At 45.3% G+C, this 10455-nt stretch overlaps 1 pseudogene; it reads left to right on the top strand.

The window, feature by feature from the left end:
- Positions 1-1194: 1194 nt before the first annotated feature.
- LOC132225623 (histone-lysine N-methyltransferase PRDM7-like) lies at positions 1195-9629 on the top strand (annotated as a pseudogene).
- The last annotated feature ends 826 nt before the right edge of the window (positions 9630-10455 follow it).

The following is a 10455-nucleotide window of genomic DNA, read 5'->3' as shown; positions in this document are numbered from 1 at the left end:
AGACCTGCATGGGGACATATGGGAAAATTATAACTCATGGTAGTTAGGGGGTTGGGTTGTGGGCCAGGGTAGGAAGTAGTTCACTGTTGTATCAGGTTCCATGTCAGCCATGGCATCATCTGCCAGGTTTCATGAAAGTCTGGTTGGTAGGGTCTGTAGTTCCATGGGTCTGAGGTTGGAACATAGCTGAAGTCACGACGTTATCTCTAACTTACCCGAAACTCTGTTTCTGTGGTGACTAGACCTGAGTCTTTGTTCCTAAGACCGTGTGATGCTGATCAGAATCTAGTGATTAGGAAAGGTGGCACAGTCCACATGTGCAAAGGAGGAAGGATAAGAAAGAAAGGAGGCAAGGTGGTCCTGGTGCCATTGGACTGGACAAGGCCAGTGTGAAGACAGAAGGCAGAGAGGAGAAAGGGCCAGGTTGCAGAGTAGAGATTCTTTGCAGTACGTGACTGTCATTATATGTGTGTCATGAAAGGCCAATTTTTTTATTTTTTGCTGTTTAGGGCAATTTTATTTTTTAAATCCTCACCCAAGGATATTCATTGAATTTAGAGGGAGGAAAGGAGAGAGACAGAAAGGGAGACAGAAACATCAATGTGAGAGAGGAACATTTATCCGTTGCCTTCCGTGTACACCCCAATACAGATCAAACCTGAAACCTTGTGGTGTACAAGACAATACTCCAACCAACTGAGCCGCCCAGCCACGGCTAGGCCAATTTAAATATATATATATTGAACAGAGGATGAAGTACAGATGGGGTTTTGTCTATTTTTAAACATTTTAAGAAAATTAGCTGATGCTCCTAATAAAAGCATAAGCCTAATGAAACATCAAAAAACATTTTCCAATCATCCTTGGTCTGTCCTTAGATCACTCTCTGATTCAGAATTCTGAAAAAATAAGAATCTCCAGATTTTGAAATAATTACCAACCAAAAATGATTTCTGACCCGGCAGGCGTGGCTCAGAGATTGAGCATCGACCTATGAACCAAGAAGTCGCAGTTCGATTCCCAGTCAGGGGACATGCCCAGGTTGTGCGCTCGATCCCTGCTGTGGGGTGTTCAGGAGACAGCTAATCCATGATTCTCTATCATCATTGATGTTTCTCTCTCTCTCCCTCGCTCTCTCCCTTCCTCTCTGAAATTATAGTATTATTGATTTCTCACCATCTTTTAGCTAAACCTTCTTGGGTGGCCTTCAGAGTGGAACAGAATAAACATCAGAAGGTGAGTATTTCCCAAATCCTGTTGAAAAGAAAATCTTCCTCCTGGATGCAAATGCAGGGAAGAGGAGAAAAAATCAGAGTGCATCCTAGAAACTGCCACCTTTCTTTCCTGACCTCTTCAACAAAATGCCCAATATCATCTCAGTCGTTAATAACATCAGCTACAATAGTAGCTGCCACGGGTTTTATCTTCACAATGCTTCAGACTCTAAGAATTCTACGTGAATAAACTCACTTAAACCTTACCACAACCCTATGAGGTAGGTACTATAACTATCACCGTTTCTGATGAGGAAACAGGTTTCAGACATATACAAGTGTTTGATTATATGTCTGAGATCACAGTATTGGTGGGCATGCACTCTAATCCATAGCTTCATCTCTAAACCACTTACAAGCTCATTAAAATTTCCATACTTTTATGCAGTTTCCACTGTCTTATCCATACATGATTACATCTTTCACTGACTGATGATTCCAAACACTATGCTGCCGTGAGAGATGCACTAAGACTTCCGACTCGCGGAAGCTTACTGACATATAGGCAGTTTGCACGGTGCATGGTCCCCCATGAAGAAGGACATAGGAACCCCAGCATCAGAGCCTCCTGGTCAAATAAAAGAAAGCATCTCTCAACTCTGGGGAGCTTCAGGTTTGACAATTGAGAAACAATAAATAAAGTGACTTAAGAACTTCATAGAGATGACACACTATTCAATAGAAGCTCATCCATCTGGAACTGGTTTTGAATGCTCATTCCAGTAAGAAGCATGGCTTCTTTCTCTGAGCTCTAATTAGGCCAGTGTCATCTTGTTTGAATCATTTGCTCCGCCTGCCTACGTCTGCATTGTGAGCTCTTTGGTTCACAGCAGATTTTTCTCTTCCAGAAGTCCCAGGCCCAGCTCAGGGTCCCTGAGGGCCCCTGAATGTTGGCTGAAAGAGTGCTTTAAAATTTACAAATTAAACTAGAATAGGGTCAAAAAATAATGAAGATAATTTACATGTGATTTCAAATACAGAGATGACTGAGAGGTACATTGATAGCAGGACTGTAATTTGACATTCACACTGTATCAAAGAGCTCACAGAACACTTTGGTGAACACCGTTATATGTCATGTTCATTATAACATTAAGAATTAGCATGTTATAGGTCAGGAAAAATGAAGAGAACTAGCTAGTAGCACAAACTTATTCAAACAGAATTGGTGGGAACAAACTACTCTAATTACAAATATTCTTTCCGTGATATAGTAATTTGCACATCCTATATAATATGCTAAGTGTCCAGTCGCCCGTTCAACCAATCAAAGCATAATATGATGATGACATGCTAATGCCACTAACTGCTAGCTATGATGTGCACTGACCACCAAGGGGCAGACAGTCAACCAGTAGACCAGTTGCTATGACGTACACTGATCACTAGGAGGAAGACGCTCTGACCTATAGGTTAGCTTGCTGCTGGGGTCCAGCTGATCAGGACTGAGCGAGATGGCCGGACACACCCTGGAGTCCTCCTGCGGTTCCTCCCCAGCTGGCCAACCTCCCGCGTCCCTCCCCAGCCCCGATCGTGCCCCAGTGGGGTCCCTCAGCCTAGCCTGTGCCCTCTCGCAATCCAGGACCTCTCAGGGAATGTCGGAGAGCCAGTTTTGGCCTGATCCCACAGGCCAGGATGAGGGACCCCGCTGGTGCATGAATTCGTGCACTGGGTCTCTAGTTTTAGCATCATTTTCCTTATTTTCATGATAGGTTTCTGCCAGCCATTTCTTTTGAAAAATATATGTTTTTATTGATTTTAGAGAGAAAGAGGAAGGGAGAGGGAGAGAAGCATCAGTGAGAGAGAAAAACATGGATAGGTTGCCTCCTACACAGACCCCCACCTGGGATCTAACCCGTAACTAGGACATGTACCATGACCGGGAATGGAACCGGCAACCCTTCAGTTCAACCAACTGAGCTACACCAGCCAGGGCTCTGCCAACTATTTTTCTTTCTTTCTTTTTTATTCTTAATCCTCACCCAAGGATATTTTCTCATTGATTTTTAGGGAGAATAGAAGAGAGAGGGAGAGACGGAGAGAAATATCAATGTGAGAGACACATTGATTGGTTGCCTCCTGCATAAGCCCAGACCAGGGCATGGGCCAGGGAGGAGGATCCTGCAACCAAGTCACTGGCCCTTGATCGGAATAGAACTAAGGACCCTTCAATCCGCAGGCTGACACTCTATCAACTGATCTACACTGGTTAGGGCCCAACTATGACTTATTTTCTTACCAGTATCTTTCACTCTCACTGTTCTATAAAAAAAAAAAAAAAAAGATCCTTAAGGCGTGGGTTCTAGTCTTCAATTCACAACCCACATTGGCCATTTCTTTTTCCTCTAATATTCATACTTCCCGGGTATTTCAGAGTTGTTGAAGTGTTCATTGAAGTCATGTATGTGAAAATATATCATAAACCCTACATAATTAAATAAATGCATGTTACCTTTTAATATGGGACTTCCACATTGAAGGCAAAGTCCAGGACGTCATTAAGTAATGAGTCTACTTTGAAGGAATTGTCAGGAACAGCAAATTTGTTGACCACCAGTGGCTCAGAGCAGACTCAGAAACCAGTGCCCCCTCCTGGAGAAGCAAGTCCCTCTGGACAGCACCCTAGATCGAAATTGGGTAAGTTACATAATTTGGAGATTTCAGTTCCACTAATTCTTCTAGAAAGGCTAATCAGTGTAGCCTAGGTATGTGGGGTGGACTTTGCATAGGCCTGGATTTGAAACTGGAGTTAGCACTGAAGCTTTGAGCTAATCTTACCAACTCTCTGAGCTCCTGAATGCTAATGTGTAAAGTGAACATAAGGAAACATGGGCCACATATTGTTTGATAGCATTAAATTAAACCTTAAACAATTGACACATGCAAGTTGTCCAATAAATCCATCTGTGATAATAGCAACCATATTCTCTTGGTGTTGTGTGCCCAGGTCTTTACTCAGTGCCTAACGCATAATGTTCCCTCAATACATACTTTATGAATGACCAAAGCTTGGGAGGTTGAACCTCAGAATGGGATCATCTAGAAACTAAAATTGAATCAGCCACCAATAGTCAGTGTGGAGTGCTAGTCTTTTAGTTAATGGAGGAAAATACCACATACTATAATAGAACAGGCAATCATTTCATGGTAGGACATTGTGTGTTTTCTGATAAGATAGGTACTAATGTTCCAGACCTCATCCCCTCAGTCACCTGCCCTTCTCCCATCTAGATCTCAGGAGAAAGGAGATCGAAGTGAAGATGTATAGCCTACGAGAGAGGAAGTGTTGTGTCTACCAAGAGGTCAGCGAGCCCCAGGACGATGACTACCTATGTAAGCTCACCCTCACCAAGGAGCATGTTATGTCTTGATGCAAGAATTTCACTTGGTCTTTGGGTGCCCAAATCATTCCCTTCCTCTCGTGACCGGGAGTACAGGATTGAGGCTCACTGATGTGAGCTCTTTCCGAAGCTCTTCATGTCCAGGAACATGCACTGCACCCTCCCTCTTCCCTGTTGCTCTTGCCTCCAGATTGTGAGAAGTGTCAGAACTTCTTCATTGACAGCTGTGCTGTGCATGGGCCTCCTACGTTTGTAAAAGACAGTGCCGCGGACAAGGGGCATGCCAACCGCTCAGCCCTCACTCTGCCCCCTGGGTTGAGAATCGGACCATCAGGCATCCCTGAGGCTGGGCTTGGAGTGTGGAATGAGGAATGTGATCTGCCCGAGGGCCTGCACTTTGGCCCTTATGAGGGTCAGATCACAGAAGATGAAGCCACAGCCAACAGCGGCTACTCCTGGCTGGTGAGAACTTTACCTCTTCCCTGTCCTCTGGCTTCCCCATCCCTCCTGTGGCTTGGGGGGCCCCCACCTTCTACATGCTAGGACATGGATGGGGACCATATGGTTAGTTAGCTCTGTGTACTGGGCGGACTTTGCATGAACATGGAGCTCCTCTCTAAGGATCAGAGGGTAAATGGGAGCAAAGTGGTACAGACTCCTCCCTTGGGGGCTCCTGCTTAGTGGACAAATCAATTCCGACGTGTAGATGATGAGTAAGAAAAATATCCTGTGATCACCATTGGCAGTTGAATCACCATGCAGGCTGAAAGAGATTTGATGACAGTAGAATAAAGTAATTCTTCTATTATATACACACAACCACACACACACACACATACACACACACACACACACACACACACACACACACACACACACGGCCTTTAACTTCTTTTCCTGAAATGCAGATCACCAAAGGGAGAAACTGCTATGAGTATGTGGATGGAAAGGATACATCTCAGGCCAACTGGATGAGGTAAGGTCACTAGGCTTCTGGGTGCCAGAGAGGATACTCATGCCTCACAACCCACATGTCTGTCCTTCCCATCATGCCTCCCTAATGGTCTCCCTCAGTTCTCTGTTCCCCTTTTTTCTCCATACAGTGATCTTTAACATCTAGAGACATTTAGGAAAAAAGGATGTAAAAGTATAGCATTTGACCTCAAAATAGAAGTCTCTAGTTTGGGCTCTGACTGGGAAAACCTTGAGGACCCTGTATTACTCTGTGATTTATCTAATGGACATTAGTTAAACACCTACTATGTTCCAGTTTAGAGGAAGGAATTCATTACTTACACAGATTACACAATCCATGACCCTAGGGAGGACTTACTGCAGACGGACATGAAACATTTTATTTCATAAACATTTAACTCTATTTTTCCTATTTTTCAAGAAGTGCCCAGTGCCCAGGTAGCCTTGAACCAAGGATAGTCTAAACCTGTGAGGGCAGCACATCATCCCAGACTCAGTTCTAACTACAACTGGGTGTTGGAGCCTGCAGAGTAATAGTGCTCATGGCCCTTTCCTGAGGGGCTCTCTTGTGTCAGGGGAGACAGATTATGAATAAACTACTATTGTTCTGTGTTATTTTTCTAAGACAGAGAGACCTCCACGTTTCTGTGGGAACCTGGGGGAGGCAACTGAATGATGCCTTCAATAAAGTGTGGGGAGACTCGACAAAGGCCTCTGAAGAGAAGGTAGACTTGGACTGAGTGTTGAATGATGTGAGTCCTAGATCAAGCCCCGAGTTCTGTGGTGTAACACCGAACCTGACTTACAGCTTAGAGAAGCTAGAGGTCACCAGGTTTGATGGGGAAGTCTGGAATGAGGCTTTGGAAATGGCATTAGGCAGGATGAGCACTGTGAGCAGGACTTAGAGACAGGAATTCACATGACATTGTGACAGAGGCTTGGACATTGAACAGAAGTTTCCCCAGGAGCATGGGTGTGGGTGCAATCAGTGCTGAGGGCCTTAAGCGTCAGTGAGGAGCTGGACACGAATATGACAGGTAGTGGAAACTCATCGCCTGTGGTTTTCTTTCCTTTCATCTGCCTCAACGCCAGGTATGTGAACTGCGCCCGGGATGACCAAGAATAGAACCTGGTGGCCTTTCAATATCACAGGCAGATTTTCTACCGAACCTGCCGGGTCGTGAGGACGGGCTGTGAGCTGCTGGTCTGGTATGGAGAAGAGTATGGCCAAAAGCTGGGCATCAAGTGGGGCAGCAAGTGGAAGACAGAGCTTGTGGCCGGGAGAGGTGGGCACCACTCTTCTTCAACATGGAAAGAAAGAATTCTTAGAAGTTTTCATGCTCCAACTCTCAAGTAGAGTAAACTCCACTCTAGAGTCAGCAAAGCTTCAAATCAGATGCTTCAGAAATTGATGGCTCATCACATAGGTTTTTGATACTTAGGAACAATTTTAATATTTTTATTTTTGTTCTAATTTTTAAAAATATGCTTTTATTGGTTTTAGAGACAGAAATGAAGGGAGAGGGAGAGAAATATCAATCTGCTGCCTCCTGCATTATCCCTACTGGGGATCAAGTCCACCACCCAGACATGTGCCCTGACCAGGAATCAAACTGGCTACCTCTGGGTGAACGGGACCATGCTCAACGAACTGAGCCACACTGGCCAGGGGCTTTTTTTGTTCCATTTTAAAAAATACTTCATGCACAAAATACACAGCGTCATATAGTGCTGAAAGGGTTAGAGGCAAAACAAATAATAATAAAAAAAAAAGGTTTCAGGAACTTAACCAGCTCTCTCATAAAGGTGGTTGTTTGTGGGTTGTTGTTTTTGTTTTCTAACACTTTAGCTGTTTCTTCTTCATTTACTGCATATTTCTAAATGAAATGTGTGTGTTAACATGCATTCATTCATTATTTTGTGACTTGCCATGTGAATTCCTACGCGGTGCCACGCAGGGTTCTGGGAGCTGGAAATACAGATGAACACGATGATCAGAATCACTGCTCCTGAGCAGCTGGCTGGTGAAGGAGGGAAGCCCTGGCAGACCTATGTGCATGTGCTTAATATTACATAGTGGTTAGTGCTTTAGAGAAAACGGGACCAGGACAAGTGACTAGGGATCAGTGTGAGGGGAAGGTGGGTGTGTCGGATTGCAAAGGTCAAGGGAAGGCTTTCTCAGGAGACAACAATTACAACAGTTGTGTCACAAGGTCCCAGGCAGAGGGAGTGGCTGGTGCAGGGAAGGGAAGAGGTGGGGTGTTGAGCTGGCTGAGGGCTTCTCCCGTCTCAGTCTCAGTACGGAGGGTAAGAACAGAGGTTGGACAGATGCCTAGCAGCCTGGAAATACAGTGCCTATGATCCAAGCTGAGATACTGGGGACTTTCTTGAGTGAGACGGGACAATTGAGCAGTTTTCAGCTGCAGAGTGGCATGTTCTAAAACTATGCTTTGTTAAATTTTTTGGAAAATAAATTTCAGTGGGGAATCCCCTCTGAGATTATTTCAACTCCAAGTGAGAGAGGAAGGCAGACTGGCTGGAGAGGGACGGGAGTCAGGAGTGTAAGAAGCAGGTTGGGGAAATATTTTTGTTGTTGTTGTTAATCCTCACCCAAGGATATTTTTCCACTGATTATTTTTTGAGAGAGAGTAGAAGGGGGAGAGACAGAGAGAGAAACATCAATAGCTTGTCTCCCAGGGACACCCAAACCAGGGCTGGGGATTGAGCTTGCAACCAAGGGACGTGCCCTTGACTAGAATCGAACCCAGGAGCCTGGAGTCCCCAAGGTGACACTCTATCTACTGAGCCAAACTGGCTAGGGCATGGTTGGGGAGATATTTTGAAACAGGACTTTGTAGTGTATTTGAAATAGGCTAACACTGAAAGAAATCAAGTAGGAATACTGTGTGATGAAAGACATATTTCCATTTTATGATTTGTGGAAAACTGAGAGAGCAGCAATTGCTAGTTGGGGCCTATTGTTCCTCTATTTTTAAATATTTTTATTGATTTGAGAGAGAGGAAGGGAAATGAAGAGAGAGATAGAAATATCAGCATGGATCAGCTGCCTCCTGCTGGGATAGAGCACAAAACCTGGGCATGTGCCCTGACCAGGAATCAAACTGGTGACGACCTGGTTCATGGGTTGATGCTCAACCACTGAGGTACCTGGCCAGGCCTGTGGTTTTTCTCTTTAACATGACTTAGAAGATACATGTATATGGAAAGGTCACGATAGTCAAACCCATATAAGGAGTCAAATGGCTTCTGATGGTCCTTGATCTGTAAGACCTTTTTTCTTTTCAATCCTTACCCAAGGATATTTTTTCCATTGATTTTTATAGAGAGTGAAAGACAGAGGGAAAGACAGAGAGAAATATCCATGTGAGAGGAACACATCGATTTGTTGCCTCCTGCACAATCCCAGACCAGGTCCGGGCCGGGGAGCAGCCTGCAACCAAGGCACATGCCCTTGATGGGAATCAAACCCACGACCTTTCTGTCCACAGGCTGAGGCTCTATCCACTGATCCACACTGACCAGGGCTGTACAAAAGACTTTTGATATGGGGTCTCTGGATTTCTGAAGAAGAGTAGTGCAGACAAAGAAAAAGAAAAGTAGACTGTGAAGGAACACTCTGTGGGAGGCAGAGCTTGCACTGTCAACACAGTTAGAATGATTCCGGAGACAGGATTTACCAGGAGACAGAGCGTAAGGCACAGGCAGCCTTGCCCACACATGCCCTGACCAAAACTTTCTCTTTCAGCAGAACCAAAGCCAGAGATCCACACATGTCCCTCCTGCTCTGTGGCCTTCTCCAGTCAGACATTCCTCAGCCAACATGTGAAACGCAATCACCCCTCTGAGATTCTGCCAGCAGCACCTGCAGGAAAACACCTCCAGTCAGAGGAACCCGGCCCAGAGCATCAAAATCAACAGCAGCAGCAACATCCTGGTCCACATGGGTGGAATGACAAAGCTGAAGGTCAAGAGGTCAAAGGAACGTCCAAACCTTTGCTTAAAAGGATCAGGCACATGAGAACTTCACGGGACTCTTTCAAGCCTCCCAACAGACAAACAGGGAGCTCCAGTGAGCGTGAGAGAATAATGGAGGAAGAGCCCAGCACAGGCCAGGACGTGAATCCAAAGAACACAGGCAAATTATCTGTGGGAGTAAGAATGTCAAAAATTGTAACAATCAATCATGGAGGGTGTGGGCAAGGCTTCAATGATAAGTCACATATCGAAACACACCAGAGGACACACTCAGGGAAAAAGCCATATGTGTGCAGGGAGTGTGAGAAAGGCTTTACACGGAAGTAACATCTCATCAGACACCAGAGGACACACTCAGGGTAGAAGCCATATGTGTGCAGGAAGTGTGGGCGAGGCTTTACAGATAAGTCAATCTCATCAAACACCGGAGAACACACTCAGGGGAGAAGCCCTATGTGTGCAGGGAGTGTGGGCGAGGCTTTACACAGAAGTCATCTATCATCACACACCAGAGGACACACTCAGGGGAGAAGCCCTATGTGTGCAGGGAGTGTGGGAGAAGCTTTACAGATAAGTCAACTCTAATCATATACCAGAGGACACACTCAGGAGAGAAGCCCTATGTTTGCAGGGAGTGTGGGCAAGGCTTTACACAGAAGTCCAATCTCATGAGACACCAGACGACACACTCATGGGAGAAGCCCGGTCTTTGCAGGGAGGATGCATCATGAGCCCTAAATTGCACCTCAGCAGCCATAGGGCAAGTGTAGGCACCGCATACCTCATACCCCAGCTCTGAGGGGGCTTTAGAGGAAGCCTGCTGGCCCCTTTCCCTCCCCAAGAGTGTAATTAGTACAGAAGTATCTGGT

The sequence above is a fragment of the Myotis daubentonii genome, chromosome Y (assembly GCF_963259705.1).
Source record: "Myotis daubentonii chromosome Y, mMyoDau2.1, whole genome shotgun sequence".
NCBI lineage: Eukaryota > Metazoa > Chordata > Mammalia > Chiroptera > Vespertilionidae > Myotis > Myotis daubentonii.
The sequence above is the reverse complement of the archived record's forward strand: the minus strand, read 5'-3'. Positions and strand labels throughout refer to the sequence as shown.